General features: G+C 47.7%; 1 long non-coding RNA gene across 4 annotated transcripts in view; it reads right to left on the bottom strand.

The window, feature by feature from the left end:
• The window catches only part of LOC136381299 (uncharacterized), a 35,205-nt gene that overhangs the window by 8,636 nt on the left and 1,318 nt on the right, over window positions 1-25,251 (bottom strand). Inside the window, exons 1-5 of one of the 4 annotated variants that reach the window (XR_010747050.1) lie at window positions 24,740-24,786; window positions 21,714-22,434; window positions 18,891-19,082; window positions 18,358-18,587; window positions 11,863-12,338 (exon numbers count right to left, since the gene is read on the bottom strand). This is a non-coding gene — a long non-coding RNA (uncharacterized lncRNA). Of the gene's footprint in view, window positions 1-8,031; window positions 10,482-11,862; window positions 12,339-18,357; window positions 18,588-18,890; window positions 19,083-21,713; window positions 22,435-24,739; window positions 24,787-25,251 lie in introns of those variants that run through there. The other 3 variants (XR_010747049.1, XR_010747048.1, XR_010747051.1) reach the window with 3 other exon arrangements.

Here is a 25,251-nt window from a genome sequence, read left to right as displayed (position 1 = left end):
AAAAAAGAATAGAAAAGGCTCTTGTTTTTAAATCAGTAAACTTTAGGGTAGTTTGTTACATGTCAGTAGATAACCAGCACAGCGGAAGAGCTAGTTCAAATGAAAAGCCTGGGTTTTTAACCATTAAACGCGCCTGTGGAGGAACTGGTGGACGAGAAAAGAACAGAGCAGCTGGGCTGCCCCTGGGCTGAGTGCATGGCCATGAGGTTCCACCTCTCCAGAGGAATAAGAATGGAGCCCTGGCTTAGTCTGCTTAGAGCTCCGCTAGAGATCGGAAGATGGGTCAGAGGCCCAAGGGAAATATTGGAGGCAAAAGTCCTGAGGTGAGCAGGTTAGAAAGGCTACCAGAAAGGAAACATCCAACTCCTCATCTCTCTAAAAGCTCTTCCTAAGCTGCAGCCACCCTACCATCCAGGCCAACAGACTCCCAGCCACCAGGAGACCCCAGTAGGTCTGCTGGCCACTCGCTCGCAGCCTGGGCTTGACAGCTGCCTCCTCCATTTCCTCCCACATAGGGGTAGGGTGAGTAGGCTCAGTATGGACTCTATAGCCACTGGGATCTTGGAAGACCCTGGTTTTTAGGAAAACTCAAAGGGAAATATCCCACCATTCCTACCTCCCCTGGTGCTGTCCTCTGTGGCTGGCCGGAGGGACCAACTACCATTACTCTCCTTTTCTCAGATCACTCTGCTCTGCCCAGTGTTATGGATTAATCTTTTCATTCAAGCTTCCTAAACCATTCAATGTCTGGTCACTCTGGTCCTCTCTCCTTGGAAGCTACTAGGATTTTCTCTCCTCTGAGAATCCCTACACCAAAGTTGCTATTTCAGAACCTTCCATCAGCTCACTATGTGCCCTCCATTCCTCTAAATGCTTCCCTGTTTACATCCCTATAAAGGTATTCTGGCTTAGCCTCCTGTAACCTCTGGGCCTACAATGGGGATCATGGGATCCACAAATGGGATCTGGTTAGATCAGCTTTCAATCCTCCAGGGCTCCAGCTTGGTGCTGTGACCTCTAGGACAGGGGTCCCCAAACTTTTTACACAGGGGGCCAGTTCACCATCCCTCAGACCATTGGAGGGCCGGACTACAAAAAAACTATGAACAAATCCCTATGCACACTGCACATATCTTATTTTAAAGTAAAAAAACAAAACAGGAAGAAATACAATATTTAAAATAACAAACAAGTACAATAAATTTAAATCAACAAACTGACCAGTATTTCAATGGGAACTATGCTCCTCCACTGACCACCTATGAAAGAGGTGCCCTTTCCAGAAGTGCGACAGGGGCCAGATAAATGGCCTCAGGGGGCCGCATGTGGCCCGCGGGCCATAGTTTGGGGACCCCTGCTCTAGGGCCATCTGACTTTGGTAGTGACTGGGGAGGAGGGTTGCTAATTAGACAGACATGAGAAAATACACACGCAAGCATAAAGTACCGAGGACAGGTTAATTTCCCCAGTTATTACATGTGTACTTTAAAAGGGGTGCTGTGGAAGACACTGCTTCAAGTGAATGATGAATTTGTAGGCAGGACTATTGAGGGGATACTTGGAGGTGTGGAGAGGGGAACTTCTAGTTCCTTTGAGATCACATCTCACAGATACAGGTATTTACTCTGTAGCATGCCTGCAAGGTCCCCATCATAGCAGCACATCTTTCTTAGCGGTTCCTGGTGTCATACACTCTTTACCGCATGGCTCTGCTGTCCTGGCCATAGATGGTTGCATTAGGATGGGCTCCTGGGTATAGAACTCGACTTGCTCCCAAGATTCATTCTCCCTTCTGACTTGGGTAAATAGCCTTTGGCAATACACCCAGCTAAAGTAGAGCCTCTCCCAACCTCTTTTGCAGGTATTGTGGCCAAGCGACTTCATTCTAGCTGATGAGATACAATTATGTAAAACTTCTGATAAGTCTTTTAAAGGGGAAGGGATGTGTGCTTTGATCCCCCTCCATGGTGCAGCCTGGCATGTGAATGACATTGGCTGGGCTCCCTGCCAGGCCCAAACTGCCTCCGCCTCCACACTTTCTTTACACAAGAGAGAAAGGAGTGTCTACCTTGTTCAAGTCACTATTTTTTAAGTCTCTGTTACCTGCAGCCAAATGTGGTCTTACTGTCAAACTTCCTGACCCACAGGTGGCCAGAGTCCTGTGGGGGAGTCTGATGAGAAAGGCTGCCACTGATTGTGCTGCTTCTGGAGAAGACTGCTGACACAGCGAGGCTCTGTGTCTTAAGAGAGAATGAGCAGGAAACAGCTGGAGGCAGCAGGACAGGTGGGAGGGACCCACAGAGAAGGCAGGAGGCAGGAGCCCTGGCAGCAGAAACCTTGAGGTGGAGAAGCTCAGGGAGTCAGCTGGTAGGGACAGGACAATCAGAAGCCGAACACAGGACAGCCAAGTCCCCACGGAACCAGAGCCCTGGCCCGAGGAGCAGCCCATACCTGATGAGACCCCTGTTAGCCTGGTCACTAGAGTCACAGGGTATCCTAGGAGACATTCCCATTTCCTGGGAGATTCCTTATTTTCAAGTGTGTTCTTACAATGAATCTCTGAGGTCACTTGATTATGAATTATCTTTCAGCACCTGAAAAACCTCATCTGCTCATTTCATGAATGTCAACCAGACCACAGGCATCGCTCAACAAGAATGAGAGACTCTTTGGCAGGACATCGGGTCAGTGGACTCAAGTCTCAGAAATGGCCACCACACAGAAGTGCCTGACCTGACCTGTCTCACTGTCTCCATCCAGCCTTTTCTCTCCTGAGAAGAAGCAATATATCTTCAGCCAAGGAGATCACAACATATACCACTATTCCCACTACCACGCTGAGCGACCTGGGGTGGGAATGGAATGGCAAGAAAAACAAGAGCCTTGGACACATGGACACAGGTTTTCACTCAGACTCTCTCCTTTACACAGCTGTGTGGGCCTGACACGATGGTTAACTCTTCTGACCCTCACGTTTCAAAAGCGTCAAAATGGAAAGGATAATAGCATTGCCCGGGTCTGTTGTGAGAATGGAAATAGAGAAGCAGACTAGTGCCTGGCACATAGTAGGTGCTCAACAAAAGTTAGAGATTGTTTCCTTTCTGCTGAGATAGCCAGGGGCTTGGGAGGGAAGATGTGTATCTCCCTCCTTCCTGGGTGGGGGAGGGGTGGGAGGCCTGGTCACACAGACCCCAAGAGAGACTCAGTCTTTTCCTACCGCTTCTCAGAACAGCAGCGGGCTCAGCAGGGCATTCTCAACCAACCCATTTCTAAAAGACCGTCATCTGGGTTTACTTTCACATCTCTTTAAATAGATGTATATGATTTATAAACTTTTGCCAAGCAGTTTTACATACATAAGAGGCTCTGCATTCTATTACAGGTTTCTTAAATATGGTTGTAAACTCACATTAGAACATTAGGCTAATGACAAATGCAGCCCTCTTACATAAAGTCCCTATTCTCCAAACACTGGAATATTTGCTTAATGAAAAGAGGTTATACAAGCTCTCCAGACTCCCAGATCATCTTTATTCTGGTCTTAAATTTAGGGAAGAAGAGAGAAAAGTTAAATGTCTCTCACAAATACACAGAAACCTATTCATTTTTTCAACAAAAACTCTGGTGTGGTCTGGCCAAAGTCTATGAGTGTGCGCGCACACACACAGGCGTGCGTGAAGCGGGCTTATGAAAAAAATCTGGAAGGTCTTGGAGTTTTTCTTTTCTTTTCAATTACAGCTCAATAAAAATGTCCTCATAAAAGTTCTAGGTAAGCAATGGCTTTGCCAGCAGGATGGGGCTCCCCGCATCCCAGGGAGGCTGCCTGGTGTGACTGGGGGAGACGGGCAGGAAGCCAAGTGGGTTCCTCCACCATGCCTCCGCCCTAACAACACACACAATGGGTTCCTCTGAGGGCCTGGGAATAGCCCAGACGAGGGAGGTGCTGGGGGCAGCATTCTTCTTTGTGAAACCCCTCTAAGTCTGCCCAGCCAAGAGGCCAGCAGGGGCTAAGCCTTAAAGCAGGCGTAGTATTTTGAAAATACTAAATGGCTCTGTTTTTCATTCCTTTCCCCCATAACCAAGTTCTTTAAATGTAGGTTTGCCAGATAAAATATAGGACACTAGTTAAAATTCAATTTCAGCTAAGAAACAAATAATTTTTTAGTCTAAATATGTACCAAATATTTCAGAGGACATACTTACACTAAAAATGTATTTGTAAATCAGTCAACACTACCTGTAAGTCATTTTGCCATTATAGGCACAGAAATGGGAAAAAGAGGTCAAATCCAATAGGGGGGAGGCCCAGAGGATATCCTGGTAATAAAGGAGAAGAAAGTGGACGATTGAAGGAAAAGAAGAAGGGGATAGAGGACGGGGTGGCGGGCAGTGAGGCCCGTGAGTGGTGACCTCCGTTCTCTAAGACAATGTCTTGGGGATAAACTGAAAGTTTGTGTGTGTGTGGGGGGGGGCTTTGCTCTTTACCCCTTTAGACTCCTGGAAGGGGACCCTTCTGTTCAACAAGAACAGCAACCAGGCTCAAGGGGCCCCACAGAATGAAGCCCCCTCCCCAACTTGGCTCTTGTAATAAACCCTGACGTACATCCATAATCCTGGGCAAGGGGAGAGGATTCTGAGAGCTTACATTTTTAACTGGGGAGACTGGGGTATTATTATTTGGCAAAATGATGTGTCCTCGAGTCCCAGCAGGGTGGGGAGGGGCTTGCTGGGAAGGTTAGAAGAGGTAAAGAAAAATTAATACACTTTTTCTTGTACTGCCCAGTGACAAGAATAGCAGCAACATGAGGACAATGACATAGTATATCTTGTTACTCTTCCCTCAATTTCTATAATACTGCCTAGCACAGATTATGTGCTGTACAAGGATGGGCAGGGTGAGTAAACTTCTGATGCATTTCAGGACAGACTGACTGCAACAATAAGTGTCTCTTTGGGTCCTGCACGATGCCCTCCGACCTTCCTTCCTGAGACTAACCTTGGGGACAGTCTGAGACCATGTGTACATGTAAGTTTCTTTCTTAACTCAATCCCTCAGCATCTTGTGTGGGGAAAAGTTGGGGTCAGAAAGCCTTTATTAAACCAACAATAGTTAGGTGCTAGGGCCTGTGTTAAGCACTTATATTATTTATTTCTGAACATACAATGTCCAATTCCTCAATGTCCAATTCATCAGGTAATGCTTTATAACCTATCATAAGAACAGGTCCAGAAACTGGCCCACTTCTCATATCTGCTGCTACCATCCTTGACCAAGCCACCAGCATCTCTTGCCTAGACAACCAGAATAGCCTCCTCCCTGGTCTCCCAGCCTCTAGTTTTGTTCACCAAGTTCTATTCCCAGACACCAGTCAGAATATTATTAAAATGCAAATGAGCCCTGGCCGTTTGGCTCAGCGGTAAAGCGTCGGCCTGGCGTGCGGGGGACCCGGGTTCGATTCCCGGCCAGGGCACATAGGAGAAGCGCCCATTTGCTTCTCCACCCCCACCCCCTCCTTCCTCTCTGTCTCTCTCTTCCCCTCCCGCAGCCAAGGCTCCATTGGAGCAAAGATGGCCCGGGCGCTGGGGATGGCTCCTTGGCCTCTGCCCCAGGCGCTAGAGTGGCTCTGGTCGCGGCACAGCGACGCCCTGGAGGGGCAGAGCATCGCCCCCTGGTGGGCAGAGCATCGCCCCCTGGTGGGCGTGCCGGGTGGAGCCCGGTCGGGCGCATGCGGGAGTCTGTCTGACTGTCTCTCCCCGTTTCCAGCTTCAGAAAAATACAAAAAAAAAAAAAAAAAAAATTAAAAAAAAAAAAATGCAAATGAGATCATGTAACCATCCTCCTTAGAATAAAATCCAACTCCTCACCATGGCTACAAGGCCCCATAGGGTCTATCACTGCGACAATGAACTACTCAGAGTCCAGATGACATGCTCTGAAGGGCTGAGGGGAGGCAACAGCCCCGGTCAGCAGACCGAAGGACTGAAGCCCCTCCCCCCCTTACTCAGATATTTATGAGCAAATACAAATAAGTCAAGGAAGCAGACAGCAGAAGTTTTCAGGGGTGAAGTAAAAGACGAGGAACATGTTAACTTCTAATCTCTGTTCTGAGAGCCTAAACATTCCTGTTGCTGAACCTTATCCTGCTGTTTTGCTGTTTCCAGCACCCACTGTTTCTAGTGTGGGTCAGAGAGGCCTCTGGACTCTCTTCTGCCCAGGGCTTTTGCCCTAGGGCGCCTCACTGCCTCTAATTTTCATCTGAACTCTGCATATTTTCATAGCATATTCCCACAGGGATTTAGGTCACACTATTCTTCTAATGCATTAGGGTGCAGGCTAGATTATTGTAACAGAGATTCTAAAATCTAGTGGCTTACACAGATAGCTGTTTATTTCTCTCTCATGTCACCACAGAGAGATAAGTGGACAATCCAGACAGGTGAGGCGACTTGGCTCCACGAGGCCATGCAGGAAGGGGCCCAGGTTCCTTCCACCTTGCTGCTCTGTGATCCCTAATAGTGTTTTCCTCATCTGCCAGTTGAAGTTGGATCACTGCCACATCTGCATCCCCTGGCTTTCTACTGTCTCTCCTTCCTGGGTGTTTTAGCACCCGTTGGTTGTTTCCTAACCCTGCTCACACTCTCTATGTAGACTTTTTATTAACATTTTTTTTTTGACAGAGACAGAGTCAGAAAGAGGGACAGATAGGGACAGACAGACAGGAAGGGAGATGAGAAGCATCAATTTTTTTCATTGCGGCACTTTAGTTGTTCACTGATTGCTTTCTCATATGTGCCTTGACCAGGAAGCTACAGCAGATTGAGTGACACCTTGCTCAAGCCAGAGACCTTGGGCTCAAGCTGGTGAGCCTTGCTCAAACCAGATGAGCTCGCACTCAAGCTGGCGACCTCGGGGTCTTGAACCTGGGTCCTCCGTATCCCAGTCCAACACTCTATCCACTGCACCACCGCCTGGTCAGGCTAACATCTTTTTTAAAAACAGATTTTATTCACTGACTTTAGAGAGAAGAGAGAGAGAGAAAGAAAGGGGGATGCACAAGAAGCATCAACTCGTAGTAGTTGCTTCCTGTATGTGCCTTGACTGGGCAAGCCCAGGGCTTCGAACCGATGACCTCAGCATCCCAGGGTGATGCCCCATCCACTGCGCCACCACAGGCCAGGCTCATTAACATCTTTTCATTTAAACCATCCCTAGTGAATTTTGTCCCATATTGGACCCTGAACAGTCAGGGTGACACTGCACAATGTGTCAAAGTCAACCTCTTCCTAAAGTTGAGCTCAGTCCAGCCTATGGATTAGCATTATTTTTCCTTCCAAAACAATGCCTCTAAAATGTAATCAGGATTGGCTCAAGGTACCTGTCATGAATAAATGACCATGGGTTGGCTAATGCCTACCATTGCACTAAAATGTCCATGGCAGTTTGGAGTAATAACCCCTGACACTTCCATCTGCCTTCTTGCTCCAGAGCCAAAGTTCGCCTCTCTGAGTGTCGTTACTGAGTCTCCTGTCTCTTCTGGCAAACTCTGTGCACCACACACAGTGCCCACTCACTGAGCTGCCTTTTGTGCTTAGCCATCTGTGTCCCACTGGAGAGTAAGGACACCCAAGGCAGCCCTGATTCCCTGCCTCCCTGTGCTGCCGTCTGCTTCTAAAACAGGGCCCGGACATAGAGCAGGGCCTCACCTCAGTGAATGTCTGCTGAATGCACAGGGAGATTTCAGGTCCCAACCCAATGGTCTGTTCATTTAACCGTCTTTAGGGATTCCTTCATCCATCCAGTGGGAACTCAAACAATTAACCAGAGTGGAGGGAGAGTGAGAAAAAGAACATCAGTGACTGGTATGCACTGGGTGTTTATTCTAAGCCAAGAGCTACATGCATTATCTTATTCAATACTCACAAAACCCCACAAATAGATGCTATTATTACTCCCAAGGTACCGATGAGAGGACAGGTTCAAAGAACTTAGGAGTCTTGCACCAACTCAGAGTTAAGTAGCAGGGGCAGAATTTGAACCCAAGCTCTTATATAATATTTTGAAAGCACTGCCCTTCATTCCTCTGCTCTTCTGCCTCCCCCACACACTACTAATCAACCTGTCAAGGCTCATTAATGGGACTTTGATGCATTAACAGGCCGTGAAGAGAAACAGAGATCTATCTGTAAAATAAGTAAGTCCTGGGGGGAAACAGAGGTGCTAATAGAGACACAATTGACTCATTTGCAGAGTTCATGACAGACTGGAGCAGGGCTCAAACAGCATTCAGGGCCCTGGGACAGGGGGACTTTGCGGGGACCCCTGCCCACAGCCCACACCCTGGGTCCTCCGGGCTTCAGAACCCCAGCAGTGAGCGGGCAGCAGGCACTCCCTGTGTTTTGACAGCCAGGGAGATACACGGAGATATCGATTTCAGAGAAACATTTTCAGCTCTTGGGCCTTCTCTTCAAACCCAATGTCCTCGAGTCAGCAGGTTACCAGAGTCAGGAGTGACAGCTCCACAACAGACATAGCCAGGCCAGCTGCCAGCAAACTCCCAGGCGAGCCACGGAAACCACCAAGGTACCCAGATGGCAGGGTTTAAGAGTAGGGGACCATCCAGACCGTGGAAGAAGGAAGCTCTGCGGTCATCCAGTGGGAAGGAGTTAGATCAGGCCTGGGCAGTAGAACAAATGGAAATCCCTCTCCCAATTCCCATCACCTCATTGACTTGTCTCATTTTCAGTGGTCTAGAACTGAGCTGTCTGAATGGGAACCTCTGCAATGAGCAAAGGTGTGCACGTATCTTTCCGGTTTAGTGTTCTGGGTTTCTTTGCATATACACACAGAAGTAGAATTGCTAGATTATATGGCAGTTCCATTGTTAATTATTTGAGATAACTCCATACTGTTTCTCACAGTGGCTGCACCAGTCTGTATTCCCACCAGCAGTACATGGGGGTTTCTCTTACTCCACATCCTCGCCAACACTTGCTGTTTGTTGATTTATTAATGATAGCTCTCGACAGGTATTAACTTGTGGTTTTAACTTGCATTTCCCAGATGACCAGTGATGTTGAGCATCTTTTCATATGTCTATTGGCCATCTGTGTGTCCTCTTTGGAGAAGTGTCTAGGTCTTGTGACCATTTATTTATTTTTTTATATTTTTTAAATTGATTTTTAGAGAGAAAATGAAAGACAGGAGAGGAAAAGGGGTGAGAAACAGGACATATCAACTCATAGTAATTGCTTCCTGTATGAGCCTTGACTGGGCAAGCCCAGGTTTTCGAACCGGTGACTCTCTGTGTTCCAGATCAATGCTTTATCCACTGCACCACCACATTTTTTAACTAGAATTTTTTGTTTGTTTGTTGTTAAATTGTATGAGTTCCTTATATATTTTGAGTATTAACTTTTTATCAATGTATCATTGGTGACTGTTTTCTCCAGCTCAGTAGATTGTCTTTTTGTTTTGTTGATGGTTTCCTTTGCTGTGCAAAAACTCCGTAGTTTGATATAGTCCTTGGTGGACTTTTCTGATAAGAAAGGAGACCCCAGGCCTGACCTGTGGTGGCGCAGTGGGATAAAGCGTCGACCTGGAACACTGAGGTTGCTGGTTCGAAACCCTGGGCTTGACTGGTCAAGGCACATATGGGAGTTGATGCTTCCTGCTCCTCCCCCTTCTCTCTCTCTCTCCCTCTCTCAAAAAATCAATAAATAAAATATTTAAAAAATTAAATAAAAAAAAAAAAGAAAGGAGACCCTAGGCTTAGCCTGCCTGGGAGTTAGAGACTTAGAGGGAACTAACCTGCTCACATAATCCTAAAGGAAGAGGAGCTCTGGGCCTCTTGAGGGACTTAACTCTAGAAGAGGGTGAGAGACCGAGAATGTAGATAAAGGAAAGCTGAGATGGTTGTATAGACAGAGAGAAGCTTTGTGAACCTGGTAGGTACCGAGACAGAAGTCTCTGGAGGAAGAAATTCCCCACACATGGGACCAGGTCAACAATTTTCCAAGAATAGGAAGGTTAGACATTATACTTGGAGTTGTCTCCTGCTCTGTGCATTGGGTGGGTGTGCTTTGGAGGAAGAACAGAAGACTGTCGAGCTTGGGGTGAGGTTGAAGGAGTGAGAGGCCAGAGGGTTTCCTCGAAGGTGAAGAAGCATAGAAGCTACAGCAGAACAGACTCGGGAGATGTGAGAGCATCTTGTCTACACCTCTCCCACAGGACAGTGCTTCCAGGTGTTGCAGAGGGCTCTGAGCTGCCTGCAGAACATGGGTCTGTTTGCTCTGTTGTTGTTTTTTTTCTTTAATATAAAAGAAAAGATTGACCTTCAGGAATGAAGAGGACTTCCAGCCATTAGACGTCTGCCATGGAGATGTGGCCTCAGTCCTCTGGGAGGGGCGCCTCTCTCCTGGGCTCAGCTGGGCTCAGCATCCAGTAGTCTCAGGTATCCACAGAGCACTGTAAACCCCTGGATCTGACTCAGAAAAGTCATGTGTGTATTAGTCAAATCTCATGTATTAGTTTCCTATTGCTGCTGTAACAAATTACCTTAAACTTAGTGGCTCAAAACAATACATTTAACCCTGGCCAAATAGCTCCATTGTTTGGAGCAGTTAGTAGTCAACCTGGTCCCTACTGCCCACTAGTGGGCATTCCAGCTTTCATGGTGAGTAGTAGCAGAGCAACCAATTTATAAGTAAAAAGATAGATTTAACTATAGTAAGTTGTTTTATAAAGATTTATTCTGGCCTGACCAGGTGGTGGCGCAGTGGATAGAGCGTCGGACTGGGATGCGGAAGGACCCAGGTTTGAGACCCCGAGGTCGCCAGCTTGAGCGCGGGCTCATCTGGCTTGAGCAAAAAAAGCTCCTCACCAGCTTGGACCCAAGGTCGCTGGCTCCAGCAGGGGTTACTCGGTCTGCTGAAGGCCCACGGTCAAGGCACATGTGAGAAAGCAATCAATGAACAACTAAGAAGTCGCAACGCGCAACAAGAAACTGATGATTGATGCTTCTCATCTCTCTCCGTTCCTGTCTGTCTGTCCCTATCTATCTCTACCTCTGTAAAAAAAAAAAAGATTTATTCTGCCAAATTTAGCAAAAATCCGACATAAAGTACTTGGTAAGTAATTATTATTATATGCTTTAGCTTGCTGTAATTCTGCTTTATAAATTTTATAAAGTAAAGTTACTTCCCTACTTTATAAATCACCGATACTGTGGAACTGGTGAGCGGTTAGAAAATTTTACTACTAACAGCGATACAAAAGGGGCGGTAGGTATAAAAAAGGTTGACTACCCCTGGGTTAGAGCATCATCCTGACATGTAAAGGTTTCCAGTTCAATCCCCGGTCAGGACACATGGCCCTGGCTGGTTGGCTCAGCAGTAGAGCATCGGCCTGGCGTGGAGAAGTCCCGGCTTCGGTTCTCAGTCAGGGCACACAGGAGAAGCAACCATCTGCTTCTACACCTTTCTCACTCCCCTCCTCTCTCTCTTTTGCTCTCTCTCCCTCTCTCTCTTTCTCCCTCCCACAGCCATGGCTCGGTTCAAGCAAGTTGGCCTGGGTACTGAGGATGGCTGGCTCCATGGCCTCACCTCAGGCACTGAAATTGCTCAGTTGCTGAGCAATGGAGCAGCAGCCCCAGATGGGCAGAGCATCACCCTGTAGGGGGCTTGCCGGCTGGATCCCGGTTGGGATGCACGTGGGAGTCTGTGTCTCTACCTCCCTGCCTCCCCACCTCTCACATAATAATAATAATGATAATAATAATAATAACAAAACAGATTGATGCTTCTGTTGCTCTCTCTCTGAAATCAATAAATAAAAATATTTTTTAAAACTTTACACATTTGTCTTATGGTTCTGTAGGTCAGAAATCTGACATGGGTCTCACTGGGTTAAAATCAAGATGTTGATGAAATCACATTCTTTCTGTAGGTTCTGGGAGAGTATTTGTTTATTTGCCTTTTCCAGCTTCTCGAGCCTTGTGGCCCTTCCTCCATCTTCAAAGACCACCAACGAGGTTGCCCTCCTTCTCACATGCCTCTCTCCCACCTCCTCTTCTGCCTCTCTCTCCTTCAAGAACCTCTGTGATCACATTGGGCCCACCTGGACGGCCCAAGGTACACTACCTAGTTTAAGGTCAGATGATTAGCAACCCTGATTCCATCTGCAACCTTAATTCCCCTCTGCTGGTAACATATATTCCCAGGTCCCAGGGATTAGAATGTGGCCATCTTTTGGGGCAGAAGGAGTATATTCTGCCGTGCGTGGCCACTCGGCCTAAGTAGGATTCTGATCCAGACAAGCTGAGACAAAGAGCAGTGTCCACCTGTATAGGAAAATGTTAAAATTAGAAGGAGGTTCTGGGAAAAAGGAGTTTGCTAATGAAAATAACATGGGTCAGAGAAGTGGTAGTGGGAGGGGGAAAACCAGGTCAAATGCTGCTTCAGGTAACTTTCTAACAAGCTGTGATGAAAATAACGGCTGTTTCTGCAGCTCATCCTGTACTAGAGCAGCTTGCTGTTCTTACACAGAGTCCTGGTGGACTATCCTTGGAGTTCGGAATAGTCAGAGAATCCATGAGCACAGCCCATGAGTACCTGGCTCACTCCTAACTGGGCAGAATGATGTGTTTGCTGTGTCCCCACAGGAAGGTCTTAGCGTCCACCCCCAGCCCTGAGAGTTGTGCGGAGAACATGATTGTTTCTTTCACAGGTTACTCCCTCAGCTGCTAGGAAACAGACTATGTGTCTCATGTCACCACTCCCCTTCTTTTCTAATAATGTCTTCCATAGCTTCCTACAGTTCCTTGTAATTAATGATATGGTTTTCCACCCTTCCCTGTCCTTGTCATCCTCTTTGAGGCGTACTTTAATGTGTGAAGGATTGGGGGTGTAGGGTACAGAGATGGGGTCACCAGTCTTCTGGTCAACTATCTATACTAATGGAGGTGATAATCCAGGAGTCCACCTAATTTTTTTCTTGGCTTTATTTACTTGAATATCCTCCTAGACAGTGTGGTGAGACATTATCTCCTTTTCTTATCAGTCATCTATCTCAGATGTTTTTAGATTTTTGCCCCTGCTGAACCTATATCTTCAGAGGCTCCTCTTGCCTTCTTAGCCCTTGAGTTGTGCTGGAATCGGGCTCCCAGCTAGATGAAAATCTCCAGGCTTTGTCAGTTCCAGCAACCATAAGTCCTTTACTTTGGGGGGTAATTGCAGAAGGGCCTTTTGACCTGCTGCTCTGACTCTAGCATCGACAGCAGGGACATGTGGACCCTGACAGGTTGACCTCTGTGTACACTCAGTACTTGAGTCTCTGCCTTGCGAATATTTTTTGCGCCAAGAAATCAATAAAAACTATGTCTCTGAGCAGTTTCACAATGAAAAATACTAGTAGAAATAACCACTCCAAATAAAACTGGCAGGAGCACAATAAACAAATTATGAGGAAGATCTTTGGTTTGCTGAATACAGAGTTGCAGAGGACAATGTAATGACCTAGCTCAAGAAGACTCTGTTAAGTGGAGGATGTGGGGAGACTGGTGACCCCTCCCCACTGCCCCCAAATCCTTCACACATTCGCATATGCTCCAAAAAGGGTGATGAGGATGGGGAAGTGTAGAAAATCCTAACATTCATTATAAGGAACTGTAGCCCTGGAAAGATTTTACTAGAAGATAAGAGAAGCCTGGACAGTTCTATAGCACTCAGCCGTAAGAAGGAGGGCCACAGCAGCAGGGCCTGGTGGGGGGACCCGGGAGCAAGGGAGGCGGGAGCCAAGGAGGCGGGAGACGGACAGAAGGAGCTGCCAAGAACAGAGAGCTGGGGCTGACTGTTGAATTGGAAATATTTCTGGTATCCTAATACCATTCAGCATTTAAAAATGTTTAGCACTAAGTACCTTCCATACTCTATGTCATTTCACACTCACAACATAACAACATAAGAGGATGTCATTATGGCTATTTTCCCACTGAAGCCCAGAAGGGTTGGACACTTGCGGGCGGTCTCTGAAGGAAGCAACTCTGAAAATGGACCAAGCCTACAGTCTTGGGGCACCTCACTGATTGCCTCACATGATGCGACATCCATTGCAATTCCTCACCCAAAGATGGCTCCGCAGACTCCCAGAAAAGAGGGGAATGGAGAGCTGTTCTCCAGGCTGGGTGCTCCCGACCCTCCCACAGGCCCTGCGCTGGCGTGCAAACCTCCTGCTCCGACTGTTCCAGGACAGAGCCACAGTCAGGGCCCGCAGACACCTGGCCTCGTCCATCCCAGGGAAACCCAGCAGGAAAAGCCCGCGGCGCCACCCCGCGGTGGTGCCTGCGTGCGCCACCCCGCGGCCCCATGTTCTGCCTCTGTGTCTGAGCCAAGGACAAGCGGAGCCAAGTTCCAGGCCTCCAAAAGTCAAGGGTTTCAGGTCACAGTGGCAGATGCCTTCGGGTTTCTTCTCAGACTGGGCAGCACACAACATCAGCGTCAGCAGATCTGACCCTAAAAATAGGCTCTCGGATGCCAGTCTGGGTGGCTGGGTGTGTGGCGCCACACGCCCCACGGACAAGCTCCTCCTGACCCAGGCAGGGCCCTGCGTGCACAGGTAAGGCCCTTGGGTGGTAAGGCTGGCATCCCTTGGGTCCAGCCAAATGTCCTCTAGCCTGGGTGAAGGGAGTACAAGCCTCTTTCCCCCTTATTTTTTGAGAGAGAAAACAACTGACATCCTTTTGGTGTGAATAGTTTCTTGTTACCCATTTTTCTCTAGGGACTCCATGGAATTTTCTCCACTTCCCTGTCTGCAAATCTGAGTTTCCAGCTCAATGGCTGTTTCTAAAGGATAATAGGACGGGTTAAAGCTCAGGAGGGCCCTTCTGAGGCATTGGATGTATTGTATCACATTCCAGCAAGGTCTGCATTTGTCCATTTAGCCAGTAGAGGGGAAAAAATCTCAGCGGGAAGGGCAGATAGAGACACCAGAGTGACTCACATCATAGGTAGAGCAACACAAGTCACAAATGATGGCACTTGGGCCCCACGGATGAGAATTCTCCCTGTATCCTGGGCAACACTAAGCATCATTTAGACCAGGGGTAGTCAACCTTTTTATACCTACCGCCCACTTTTGTATCTCTGTTAGTAGTAAACTTTTCTAACCACTCACCGGTCCCACAGTAATGGTGATTTATAAAGTAGGGAAGTAATTTTACTTTATAAAATTTATAAAGCAGAGTTATAGCAAGTTAAAGCATATAATAATAATTACTTACCAAGTACTTTATGTTGGATTTTCGCTAAGTTTGGCAGAATAAATCTTTATAAAACAACTTACTATAGTTAAATCTATCTTTTTATTTATACTTTAGTTGCTCTGCTACTGCCCACCATGAAAGCTGGAAGGCCCACTTGTGGGCGGTAGGGACCGGGTTGACTGCCACTGCTCTAGACAAAGGGACTAGTTTTGGAGCATTTCCCATTCCTGGTTGGGAGGATGGGGTTGAAGATGGTGCCCTGGTAAATATGGGGAGACCTAGTCACAGAGGGACTGAGCCCCTGGACCAGGACAGTAGTACATGTGGGTGGGAAGGTGGGAAGGGGCCTGCATCTCAGACAAGGGCTCTCCCATTCGACCCTGGCGCCCTGTTCTGTGGCCCCAGTAACGCCTCATGGGCCTGGAAACCAAGAACTGTTGGGAGTGGGAGGCTCTCGTTCAGGAAAGCTGAAAACCTTCCAAGGGAAACACTCAGAGTAAGAAGGGAGGGCCTGGGGAGCGTGTGGAGCGGGGCCTCCTCCCTCAAGGCCCCGGCCCCGAGGGTCTCTGGGACTTGGAGCTTATTCTGTTGCCCTGACTTTCCCCTTGTGGCTCCTAGTTTTCTTCATGACAAAATCATTTTGGTTCCACCAAATGACTTTCATAAACAACGCTTGAAAGGCTGTTAAGTCTTCTCCAAGGAAAGAGCCTTGGGCAAGGGGGTGAGGGGTTTGGGGAGGTCAGTGGGCCTGGAAGCAGCTGCTCCAGGTCCTGCTGTCAGAAGTCATAGCTCTGTTTGTCCTCTTCAGCCTGACCCCAGAGCAGACGGTGACTGAATTTTCACTTCTGGTGACCCCTGATGCTTCCAGGCCCACCAATTCCAAAGTAAATAAGGGGACAAATCTTACAGCAGCCTGGCACTGCCAGCAGGTATTAACAGGCTGGCCAGAGAGAGTCCTTTCTCCTCCTCCCAAAGACTTGCTTCACTCCACACAGAAGCAATTGAGCCCCATCACCCGCAGAAAGTTTGGGCTTATTTATGGCCCATCCTATTTGCCACAGGTGACCCCAAAGACCCTCAGCCCAGTCAAACTGGACTCCTCCTTCTGCCTTACTCTTGGCTCAGAACTTAGCTCCCAATGCAGTTGGGAGTTCTCTACCCATCTCCCTCCTACCTCCTTGTCTCCCTTTCAGGAAACGTTCTTGAGCCCATGTCAATGGCCAAGAACATATATTGTCTCATTTCATCAAACAGCCAAGGAGGTGCGTTATCCTCATTTACCGATGAGGAAGCCCAAGCCCACTTAGGTGAGACGTTGAGGCCAGGGAGAGTCCTTCCCAAGGCTTCATGCCACTCTGTGCTTCACATCGGGGACGGACACAAAAGCGAGAGGCCCGGGCCTGCTCTCAGGAGCACATGCTTTGTGATGAAGAACTGAGTGACCCATCTCTTGAATGGGTTGGGATACTTGGCTGCCTGGGTTGAGTCCAGCCTCCCCACTCTACTAGCTTGCTGTATTACTACTAACAACCTCTCTGACCCTCTTTTTTTTTTCACCTGCAAAGTGGGGACAGCTATTCCCTATCTAGGAGGTTTTGAGAGTAGATCATCGCCAGGCACATGGTAAAAAGTAACCAGTCATATGATCATTTTTCTGAGTCTTGCTAGGCTCTTGATTTCTCAGTGAACTTTTGTGGCAGTTTTAAGAGGTGGGCACTTGGCCCCCAGCCTTCCCCAGGCTCAGAGCCTCCTCTGAACAGCAGCAAGAGACAGGTCCAGTGAGGAGTAGTGGTCTGGGTTGGAAATGGAGGGTTGGTGGGCCCATGGTGAGGGCCACACCGCCACACTCTACCCTCTTTCCCTGCACAAAAAAGCTTAATGGTCTGAGGTGATGTGCAGCAAGAAATGGTTCTGGGAAGACCTGAACTAAAAGACCATCTATTCCCGAATTCATGAGCTGTGAAGTGCCTGCAGCGTTCTCACACATCTTCAGAGGAAGCGAAGGCTCAGAGGCATGGAGTCAGGAACCACAAGGGGCCCAACCAGACGTCACAGCCTCTCAGCTCCTGTGCCAGGGCCGCCTCCCCCACACTGGCTGGGCCACAGAGGTAAAGTCCACCCAGCTCAGCCGGCCCCCTGTCTAAGAAAGGCTCAGAGTGTGGGCCTCCAACCTCCTCACAGTTTCCGGGAGGCCCAGCCCTGCCAAAGCAAGATTGGGGAAATCAATTAGGACTTCATAAATTACCACCCCGAAGCACTTTGAAACCATTTGAAGAGTTAATCAAACAAGTTTATGACATCAACACCATCGTAGAAGGAATATTAAATTACCCCTTTGAATGAAGGCTTTTGTTTTTTTAATAAAAGAAGTTTATATTAATTCACATAATTGCCTCCTCCTGTTAACGTACTTGCCAGAATCCCCCCCCCCCTCAAAAAATATCTGTTAAACTTGGATTATGTCTGATACATTAAGAACTAAATTATAGGCAACAAAAAAATTCCTGGGTTTTCATGTCCAAGTTTTAATTAAAAAAAAAATCCACCACAACTTTTATTTCCTGGTTGGGATCATTTTTGTAGATTTAAGACGTGAAAGACAAGCACTGACTTGTAGTAAATTAAAAATATGTATATTTTTATATGTACACTGCTGCCAAATTCCATCCGTCTACATACCCCAGCAGTAGGTATTACTCTCCTAATAGAGTAATTTACCCAACCACAATAACATTTTCAGTTCCCCTTCTTTCCAGGCACATTCCAAGCCCACCTTGGGTGGTGTCATGGAAGAAATAGGGTGTGCATGCACTTAAACACAGACTAACTTTCCCCTATGATCTCAATGCACTGAGAACATAAATATGCAATGTATACAGATGCACAGATACAGAATACCTTAAAGAAGGAGGAGAATTTTTTAAAGGATTAAATTATAAATTATTAGGTCAAAGACTTCTAGAAGGCAGAGACCTCTTTGCTTTCGCCCACCTCTAGCTCTTAACAGAGGGATGTGTCAGTAAAGCTTAGAGGTAGGTCTAACTTCTGAGATGAAGTCAAAGAGGAACCAAGGCCATTCCCATCCCCACTCATTACTCACCAGGGAACCCCGCTGTTGGCTGACAGACTAAACCCAGACCAGGCTAAGGCAAGTCAAGGACACTGGCTCTGACATCACAGGGGACAGGAAGAGCACTGCCTTCTTCATCTGATGTCGGTCTCCAATCAAAGGGGAGGAAAGTTGTCCTCCGACGTGGGTTTAGAAGCTTCAGAACCAGAGGCAGATTAAGGTCGGTTGAGGCCTTGGGCGCAGAAGAAAATATGGGGCCCCTTAACAAAAACAGAGACAGGGAAAGTAAAAATACATGCTAACCGTATTTTTAAATAAATAAAAAATATTATGTACTACTACTGTTAAAATTCTACATATGAAATCAAACTTTGTGTCATTAGAAAAAAGTATAAAGTTGGGGTTTTGTGGGGCCCTTCAGAAGTCAGGGCTCAGGGCGTGCGCCCGCCACGAAACCCGCCTCCGTTCAGAACCCTGCGCTTACACTGGCCTCTTCCAAAGCCCTGCAGTGATTTGGGGTTTTTTCTCTCAGAGATATTGTATAAGCTTCAGGACCCACAAACCTTGATAACTCCTGGTTTCCTGGGTAGCATGAGGGACTAGAATGACCTTCTGATGTGACCTAGGCCTGGCTGCTGCCACCAGAGGCCTCAAGGAGGACACATCTCTGCCTTCGGGGAGCTCACACTCATTGGGAGAGAACTCAGTGCCACTCAAGATGTAATTCATCACAGAAATTTTAGAAAAGATGGTTCCTTAAAAAGAAGAAGAATCACATGTAATTTCATCATCCTAAAATAAGCATACAGCCAGTTTTGCTATTGTGCTGAAATGCTTTTTGTATAAGAACAGAAGCTACTTCACAAACTTCTGGCTTCTTTTTCTCTCCATTGGTGCAAGCCTCTTCCCCTTTGCTTTCTCATAGTCACTACAAATAATGGCTGTCATGTTCAGCAATTTTGAGTAAGGTTTAGGGCAGGTGTCACCAAACTTCGGCTGGCGGGCTGCATGCGGCCCCCTGAGGCCATTTATCCGTCCCCGCCGCACTTCCGGAAGGGGCACCTCTTTCATTGGTGGTCAGTGAGAGGAACACAGCACGGCGTTGCTCACATACAGTACTACTTCCAGTGACGCGGGATGCGTCAAAAAAGCATTAGCCAAAAGCAGGCCCATAGTTCCCATTGAAATACTGGTCAGTTTGTTGATTTAAATTTACTTGTTCTTTATTTTAAATATTGTATTTGTTCCCGTTTTGTTTTTTTACTTTAAAATAAGATATGTGCAGTGTGCATAGGGATTTGTTCATAGTTTTTTTTATAGTCTGGCCTTCCAATGGTCTGAGGGACAGTGAACTGGCCCCCTGTGTAAAAAGTTTGGGGACCCCAGGTTTAGAGCAATGGAGAGAGAGCTGACCTAGCGATGGGGCACTGTGAAGTTGAGTTCTTAATCCTGTGGCTGTGTCCCCTGGACACTTCGCGCTGTCTCTGGCCTCAGGCCCTCCCACTTCCACCCGCAGCAGGGTCCCTAACCCCGCTCTAGGAATGTTCTAGGAGGCTCAGCACTTCATTTGCTTTCTTGTACAGAACAGCTTAGCTCCTTGTGTTTCACTCCTCCATTCTCTGAGCCACACTTTGAGACTTACCTTTTCTCATCAAAAGTCTCCTCAAATGATATTTTCTTACTCAGCAGGAGGCCAGTTCTGTGGCTCCCATTCCTGGGCATGACTACCTGTCTCATAGGCTCCAAGGGTCCACTTGGAGATTAATTGTCCCACTAAAGTGAATGATGCATCTCTCAACCATCTTCCACCTTAGAAAGCAAAAGGTTTGTTTGGGTTGGGTTTTTCCTTGTTAAACCTCCATTTTCTCAAAAAGAAAGTGAAGCTCAGGGAGGATGAGATGTGTGGACCTGTGAGTCCCCAGTGGGAGCAAAAGGAGAGAGGGACAGAGAGGCAGAGGAGCCCCAAGTGGGTGCCAAGTCCCAGGAGCAAGTAAGACAGCATGGAAATCACAAATCAGAAGTCACAAGCAGCTTTCTGGCCACTGTTCTGTTTGGGTAGCACAGTAAAAAAATAAAGACATGGTTATAAAATATAATTATTTATTTTAAAAATCCCCAAATAGCAAAAAGGAAAAAAAATCTCTGAGTCCTAACACTTGCCCACAGTATTGACATTTTGATGGTTTTTCTTAGTTAAAATACTAAAACCGAAGTACGTACGTTTTTGTTTTTTTTTACATGGCATCAAATCATGGTGTCAAAATTATAGTTTTGAATTCAGATCAAGCCTTTCTTCATTGGGCAAGGGAAACCTTTAATCAAATGCAAGCTGTACCATTGAAAATTCTGAAACAGAGTCAGAATTAACGAGGAGTCCCCATGTTATTCTGGAAATAGCTCCTCAAAAGCAGGGCCTCCACATCACGGGGAAACGGCACTTCAGGCTTTAGCGGTCAAGTACCACTTGGCCTCTGCGTTCTTTGTTGTCATAGGGTCTTTAAATGTTTTTAAATTAGCAGTATCCTTGTTTAGGTTTCCTCAAAGGCATCCCTGAGAGCAGGGTTTGGGTGCAAGTTGTTTATTGGCTGGTGCCCCAGGAAGCACAGTAGGGAATGGCCAAGTGAGGCTGGGAGGGAAGGGAGACAGCAAAGGCCGTGTGGGTGAGCAGTGGCCCGTCTGGCAGGCGGGCTGGAGCACACAGCGAGCCTCTGGGGGACTGTGTAGAACAGACTTCAAAATGGTCCCACTCACCGTGGAAGCAGCTCGGGTTTTTATCCGCCAACTCCTGCCCCTCATTTCAGTGACGTCTGGGAGTAACTCTCCATATGTTAGGCCTGATCAGTGCAAATACCAGAAACTTCCCTCAAGTAGGAAGTACAAGGGCTTGAGAGAGGAAGCTTTTTGTGTAGAAGGGCACTATCCGTTTATATTGCAGTGATGAGCCAAAGACTAGACAGGACAAGGGAGGCATCTGCTGCAGCCACTGACCTTTAAAAACCAGCAGATTTCTCACAGAACTCTGGCTTTCTGAATTCTCATAAGAATGTCAGACCATCTGGGCTTGCATTCCCACATGAAGCGGCAAGGTGCTGCCCCCTTCAGAGGGGCATATGCTCTCCAGGGTGCCACAGTCCCCACTGCACCCTGATGTCTCCTGCCTGAGGTCAACGATTAGATTTTTGTTTATTTGTTTTATTCCTTAACACCCAACCCATTCCCTCCTCTGTGTAATCTGGTTGCCCCCACCCCCACCCCCACCCTGAGAAGGAGCTGAGATTGGTACCCTTTGAAGAGACAGACTAAGGTTGTACATAGGCCAGACAGCCATCAACTTGGCATTTGGTTTCCTGGGACCAAACCTTTAAATATGAAGCTGTAACACGAACCTGGAGGCCTCTCTTGACAACCTGCCCAGCTCTCATTATGACATTTAGCCTGTGATTGATACTGTGTGTGTCACTGAGACGTTGGCAGTTAATCTCCGGGTTGAATCTATGGAAACCAAACAGAACAGATTTGTCTTCCCCTTCCATTTTGGCTGTGATCTGGGAAACAGACGCTCCTGGCCTCTCTGAGATTCGGAGATTTGGGAGCCACGCAGAGAGGGATGCACACGAGCTGCCTCCAGGATTTGGAAAGATTACAGGGCTGTGGTTTCTGGCAGGCTCTGTGCTTTGTTCTCTTCCCCCATCAAATCTGCACGCTGGAGGATAATAGATCCCAGAGCGCCGCTGCGTGCCAAGCTGCTCTGGGTAGACCGCACCACTTCCTCTTCTGTCTGGAAATCCAGCCGAGGCTTTCAGCACGGGAATGGGGATGGGAATGGGGATGGCTCCTTCCACAGTTTATGGGAGAAACAGTCTCAGCAAGACGAGGTCAGCTTCAGTGATCAAAGGAGGCAGGCAGAAGTTTCAGAGTGCTGTTGACTCCAGCATGTCCCTGAAATCACCTCTTCTGAAGCCTCCTTTTGTGGCAAGCAGGGTTCAAGCTGCCTGCACCATCAAATTCAGGTACATGGTGCCCGGCTTCTACTCCCTTTGAAATCAGAGAATTGGCGCTGCGAAGAGGCAGAGCTGCAGACATCTCACAATCCAGGCACCTGTGGGCCTGAAGCAAGGACAGCTAAAACTACACCCTTAGGAGACCGAGGTGTCTGGGCTGGTTCCCGCCACTCAAGTTTCTGGCCATCCTGGAGACAACTCATTCCTTGGTGACCAGAAACGACAGCAGGCAGGCCCCAGAGTGCAGTTCCAGCCTGAGCCACCCCCTGCTCCAGACATCTGTCCTCCTGTAGTCCGCACTCGCTCACCTTCCTCCTCCTCCAAATTAGCCCAGAGGCTCAGTCCTGCCTCATCAGCTCTGACGAGGTCCCCAGCACTGGCCTCCCTGCTCCTTATTAGTTCACCCCTTCAGTCATTCACTCACTCGTTCCGCTCGCTCACTAAGCCATCCCCTCATTCAGCAAATACTTTCTGAGCACCTCCCCCATGTCAGACACTGAGGCTGACGAGATAAACACCACTAAGGAGCCATCTTCAAGGAGCCCAGAGTAAGGTCATGCAGCCCCTTCCTGCCTGCAGGCCCACACTCTTATTCTGATCTAAAAGACCTAGCTTCCACTTTCATGAGAAGATGGAAAACACACCGAGCATCCTTATTGCCCTTCTCTCGACGCAACAGCTCCTTGAAGCTTCAGCCACACTCCTGAGTAATTATTATCCAAATTTGCTGAGCATCAAACTTACTTGGGAGCTTGTTAAAATGCAGACTCCTATGCTCCTACCTCTAGTCCAAGGTGCAACATAGGAATCTGCATTTTTAGCAAAGGCCAGATGATTCTGAGGGAGGTGGTCTTAATTTCTTTTTTTTTCTTTTTTTACAGGGACAGAGAGAGAGTCAGAGAGAGGGATAGATAGGGACAGACAGACAGGAACTGAGAGAGATGAGAAGCATCAATCATCAGTTTTTCGTTGCGACGCCTTAGTTGTTCATTGATTGCCTTCTCATATGTGCCTTGACTGCAGGCCTTCAGCAGACCGAGTAACCCCTTGCTCGAGCCAGCAACCTTGGGTCCAAGCTGGTGAGCTTTTTGCTCAAGCCAGATGAGCCTGCGCTCAAGCTGGTGACCTCGGGGTCTCAAACCTGGGTCCTTCCTCATCCCAGTCTGACGCTCTATCCACTGTGCCACTGCCTGGTCAGGCAGGAGGTGGTCTTTAGGTCACACTTTGACAGACTGCAAAGAAGGGTCATCTCTGCTGCCCACTGCCTTCATCCTCCAACTCAGGATTTTGCAGGAGAAAGTCACAGCTCCTGGCTTCCCATAGTTCCCAAAGACACACACTGCTAGCTAGTGATCCTTTAAATTTATCTACTATAACCTTGGGTGAATCAAATTTCCCAGAGCAGTGCTTTCAGTTCTTTCCTTTATTTTTTAAAACATTTTTTAATGGAAAATTTCAAACACACACAAAGAAAAACAGTTAACTACTTTGCAACTATCATCCAACCCCAACCAAAATCTACGGCCTCATCACACCCCCACCTTAAACTCCACCCCACACACAATATAGGATTCTATTTTCCAACTACATTATTTTTTTAAATTTTATTTATTTATTTTGTATTTTTCTGAAGTTGGAAATGAGGAGGCAGTCAGACAGACTCCCACATGCGCCCGACCGGGATCCACCCGGCATGCCCACCAGGGGGCAATGCTTTGCCCATCTGGGGAGTCACTCTGTTGCAACCAGAACCATTCTAGCGCCTGAGGCAGAGGCCACAGAGCCATCCTCAGCACCTGGGCCAACTTTGCTCCAATGGAGCCTTGGCTGCGGGAGGGGGAGAGAGAGACAGACAGGAAGGAGAGGGGGAGGGATGGAGAAGCAGATGGGCGCTTCTCCTGTGTGCCCTGGCCGGGAATCGAACCAGGACTCCTGCACGCCAGGCCGACACTCTACCAGTGAGCCAACCGCAACTACATTTTTTTTTTTTTTGTATTTTTCTGAAGCTGGAAACGGGGAGAGACAGTCAGACAGACTCCCGCATGCACCCGAACGGGATCCACCCGGCATGCCCACCAAGGGGCGATGCTCTGCCCACCAGGGGGCGATGCTCTGCCCCTCCGGGGCATCACTCTGTTGCGACCAGAGCCACTCTAGCACCTGGGGCAGAGGCCAAGGAGCCATCCCCAGCGCCCAGGCCATCTTTGCTCCAATGGAGCCTCGCTGCGGGAGGGGAAGAGAGAGACAGAGAGGAAGGAGAGGGGGAGGGGTGGAGAAGCAGATGGGCGCTTCTCCTGTGTGCCCTGGCCGGGAATCGAACCCGGGACCTCTGCACGCCAGGCCTACGCTCTACCACTGAGCCAACCGGCCAGGGCAACTACATTATTTTTTGAAGCAAATCTCAGACATACCATTTCATCTGTAAATATTTCATTTGTCTTTCTCAGTCAAGGCCCTGTGGCTGTCCTCTGAATCTCCTACAAGTTGAGTGTTAGATCTAGACTCTGAGGACTCCAAGCAAACATTCAGGCTTGCCTTTGGCAAGCCTGTTTCCATGGTGGTGATGTGTTCTTCCAACAGAAGGCCTGTGATGTCCAATCAGCTCTTCGTAGGTTGCTGGCAGTCGCTGTTCAAGGCCAACACCCATTAACTCATCAGGTGCTGTAGACCGGTGCTTCCTTCCTTTTTTATTATCTGGACTACTTCATAAAAGAGGCCCAGGAGTTTATACCAGAAAGGAACAATAAATAATGCTAGATTCCTTCCCTTTACTTATCTATCTTCAAAATAATGAGCTGGTTTCCTAGCATCTCCCAACAGTGAATAACTGTTTTGTGTATCATGATGATTTAAATGTTTGATGTATTTTAATCCACTGTGGTTATTTTTATCTAGCCTGTTCAAATTGTCTCATTTTTGACAA

This window comes from Saccopteryx leptura, chromosome 9, assembly GCF_036850995.1.
Source record: "Saccopteryx leptura isolate mSacLep1 chromosome 9, mSacLep1_pri_phased_curated, whole genome shotgun sequence".
Lineage (NCBI taxonomy): Eukaryota > Metazoa > Chordata > Mammalia > Chiroptera > Emballonuridae > Saccopteryx > Saccopteryx leptura.
Note: the sequence above shows the minus strand (reverse complement) of the source record. Positions and strands in the feature narration are given on the sequence as shown.